The following is a 4271-nucleotide window of genomic DNA, read 5'->3' on the forward strand; positions in this document are numbered from 1 at the left end:
CTCTTGAGTAGCTGGGATTACAGGTGTGCGCCATTAGGCCCAACTAATTTTTGTATTTTTAGTAGAGATGTGGTTTCAGCATATTGGCCAGGCTGGTCTTGAAACCCTGACCTCAAGTGATCTGCCTGCCTCGGCCTCCCAAAGTGCTGGGATGACAGGCATGAGCCACTGCACCCATCCTGTTTTATTTAAAAAAAAATTTAAGCCATTCAAATTTAGCAGTGGGGGGTTGTATACCAACTTTAGTGACACTAAATGTTAGTAAGTTCTGATAACCCACTACCATTGGACCAACCTGTACTATAATTTTTTGTCATTAGAGTGTACTCCTGCCTACATATATATAAAAAGTTAATTGTAAAACAGCATCAGGCAGGTCCTTCAGGAGGTGTCCAAAAGAGGGCGTTGTTATCATAGGAGGTGACAGCTCCATGCCTGTTATCGCCCCTGAAGACCTTTCAGTGGGACAAGATGTGGAGGTGGAAGACAGTGATATTGATGATCGTGACCATGTGTAGGCGGAGACTAATGTATGTGTTTATGTCTTGGTTTTTAACAAAAAAGTATTAAAGAGTAAAAAATAAAAAAAATTTTAAAAAGCTTATAAAATAAGGATATAAAGAAAATATTTTTGTACAGCTATACAGTGTGTTTGTGTTGTTAAGTGAAGTGTTATTACAAGAGAGTAAAAACGTTAAAAAAAGTTTAAACTTTTTTTTTTTTTTGAGAGTGAGTCTCGCTCTGTCGCCAGGCTGGAGTGCGGTGACACAATCTCAGCTCACTGCAACCTCTGCCTCCTGGGTTCAAGCGATTCTTCTGCCTCAACCTCCTGAGTAGCTGGGACTACAGGTGCCCGCCACCATGCTTGGCTTATTTTTTTCTATTTTTAGTAGAGACGGGGTTTCACCATGTTGGCCAGGACGGTCTCGATCTCTTGACCTCATGATCCTCCTGCCTTGGCCTCCCAAAGTGTTGGGACTACAGGTGTGAGCCACCACACCCGGCCCCAGTTTAAATGTTTGTAAAGTAAAAAAGTTAGAGTAAGCTGAGGTTAATTTATTATTGAAGAAAAAATTTTAATTAATTAGTGCAGCTTAAGTGTGCAGTGCTTATAAAGACTGCAGTAGTGTACAGTAATGTCCTAGATCTTCACATTCACTCCTCACTTACTCACTGACTCACCCAGAGCAATTTCCAGTCTTGCAAGCTCCATTTATTATGGTAAGTACTCTATACAAGCATATCTTTTAAAAAATCTTTTATACTATATTTTTACTGTACCTTTTCTATGCTTGGATACACAAATACTTGTGGTTGTGTTTCAGTTGTGCACAGTAGGCCATACAGTGACATGCTGTACAGGTTTGTAGACCAGGAGCAATGGATTATGCCACATAGCTTAGGTGTGTAGGAGGCTGTAGGTGTGTAGGTGTGTACCATCTAGGTTTGTGTAAGTTCACTCTATGATGTTCCTACAATGAAGAAATCGCCTAACATGCATTTCTTGGAAACTATCATCATTAAGCAACATAACTGTATTTATGAAACACAACACATAGGCGATTCAATTGTTAAATGACTATATTGTAATGATTCCTCTGAGACTACAGGTTACACATTTCAACCAATAATGGGACAACTTTTCCTTTAAATTTCCGTAGAACTCTTAGATGGATGGTGTGATTCATTTACATTACTAATTATATCTAACATTATTCTGTGTTCGTATTCACTATTTACTTTAATAATTTGGTCCCAATTATTTTAAAAGAGCAAGTTGGAAGACAGTCTCATATCTGACACAGTAAATGGAAGAACAATAGTTAATTGAGTCCACTATTGTTTCCACTCATCCATATGAACAGCCCAGTCCGCTCCCAACAGTGTCTCCCTGCCAGGTTGCATTAATAATGCAAATTAATATAAGTAGTAGTTGATTATATTCCATTTACGAGTACTATGCTTGGTTATGCCTGCATACAGAAAAATTCCAGTTTGGATTACAGATTCTTTTCTCACAATTTTTTCAGTGTTTTTGTATTATCTAAAATAAATTATTGATTTAATGTCTCTTACCACGTTCAAGATTTCACTTACATCTCCAGATATGCTTCTGGTCCCTATCTAGATTTACATTAAGAAGTAAACATAAAGTAAAAAGATGTGAGCAAAACACCATGCATTTGTCTGTTTTTGTTAATGATTTAGAAAAGCCTTAATTCAAATTATAATTTTATACCATTCTTAACCCATAATAGTTTGTAATCCAAGTTACAATACAGCGCTGTAATTTTGCCTGATGAGCCAAAGGCAGTTAAAAACCAAATTCTTTTTCTGGTTTTTAATATGTAAACTGATTGTTCATAACATTTTCATCATTTCACATATTTAACATATCTCCCAAAGTTTAAATCACTGAAATAACATGGAAAATATATCATTGATTAATTTTCAGTCTGAGTGTGAAAAACTACCCTAGTATGGACAAATGGGCTTTTGCAATAAACAGAATCAAGATAGTGAATAATGCCTCCGTGAGCCAGGAAAAAATGCAAGTCTTTGCATGTTAAAATACAAGAATGTTTTATGTCCTATCTACATTTATATTTATCTATCATTATATATTTAAGGTATGGGTATTATACTGTACTAGTATCATTCTATTGGCTTAACAAAAGGTTTTATTTAAAAAGTTCTCTTAGTCAATTTTTTTTTTTTTTTTTTTTTTGAGATGGAGACTTGCTCTGTCGCCCAGGCTGGAGTGCAGTGGCGCCATCTCGGCTCACTGCAAGCTCCGCCTCTCGGGTTCACGCCATTCTTCTGCCTCAGCCTCCCAAGTAGCTGGGACTACAGGCGCCTGCCACCACGCCCGGCTAATTTTTTTGTATTTTTTTAGTAGAGATGGGGTTTCACCATGTTAGCCAGATGGTCTGGATCTCCTGACCTCGTGATCCGCCCTCCTTGGCCTCCCAAAGTGCTGGGATTACAGGTGTAAGCCACCGCGCCCGGCCCAATGTACTTTTTAAAATAGACTTTATTTATTTATTGAGATGGAGTCTCACTCTGTCACCCAGGCTGGAGTGCAGTGGCGCAATCTCAGCTCACTGCAACCTCTGCCTCCCAGGTTCAAGTGATTCTGGTGCCTCAGCCTCCCGAGCAGCTGGGATACAGGTGCATGCCATGTCACCTGGCTAATTTTTGTATTTTTTAGTAGAGACGGGGTTTTGCCATGTTGGCCAGGCTGGTCTCAAACTCCTGACCTCAAATGATCCACCCACCTCGGCCTCCCAAAGTGTTGGGATTACAGGTGTGAGCCACCACATCCGGTCAACTTAGTTTTTTGGAACAGTTTGTATTTATAGAAAAAGAGAAGACAACATTGAGTTCCCATACATAATCCTCTCCTAGTTTCTCCTGTTATTAACATCTTACGTTAGTATGGTTCATTTGTTACAATTCATGAATGATATAATGATACATTATTAACTAAAGTTCATGGTTTATTCAGATTTCCTTAGTTTTCACCTAATGTTCTTTTTCTGCTCCAGCATCCTATCTGGTTACCACATTACACTTGTCATGTCCTCTTAAGCTCCTCCTGGGTGTGGCAGTTTCCCTGACTTTCCATGTTTTGATGACCCTGAAAGTTTTGGGGAGCATCATCAAGTGTTTCATAGGATGTCCCTCTGAATTTGTCTGATTTCTCATGATTAGACTAAGGTTATGGGTTGTGGAAGGACGGCCAGCTCAACGTAATTTTCTTAAGATAAATTTGATATGTATGGAAATAAAAACACACCTAGATTTCACCAAACTGTTGTTGTGGACATAAACTTCAGTATCATTTTTAGTACTATGTCTCTGCTGTATAATTAGAGGCAGAAAAGAATATGACTTTCAAAAGGTTGGCTTAAAAAAAAAAAGAGAGGTAGAGGCCGGGCGCAGTGGCTCATGCTTGTAATCCCAGCACTTTAGGGGGCCGAGGCGGGCAGATCACGAGGTCAAGAGATCGAGGCCATTCTGGCCAACATGGTGAAACCCCGTCTCTACTAAAAGTGTGAAAATTAGCCAGGCGTGTTGGTGTGCACCTGTAGTCCCAGCTACTTGGGAGGCTGAGGCAGAAGAATTGCTTGAACCCGGGAGGCGGAGGTTGCAGTGAGCTGAGATTGTGCCACTACACTCCAGCCTCGTGATACAGCAAGACTCTCTCTCAAAATAAAACAAAATTAAATTAAATTTTAAAAAAAATAAAAAAGAGGTAGATAACATCA

The sequence above is a fragment of the Hylobates moloch genome, unplaced genomic scaffold, assembly GCF_009828535.3.
Source record: "Hylobates moloch isolate HMO894 unplaced genomic scaffold, HMol_V3 SCAFFOLD_4, whole genome shotgun sequence".
In the NCBI taxonomy this organism is placed as follows: Eukaryota; Metazoa; Chordata; class Mammalia; order Primates; family Hylobatidae; genus Hylobates; species Hylobates moloch.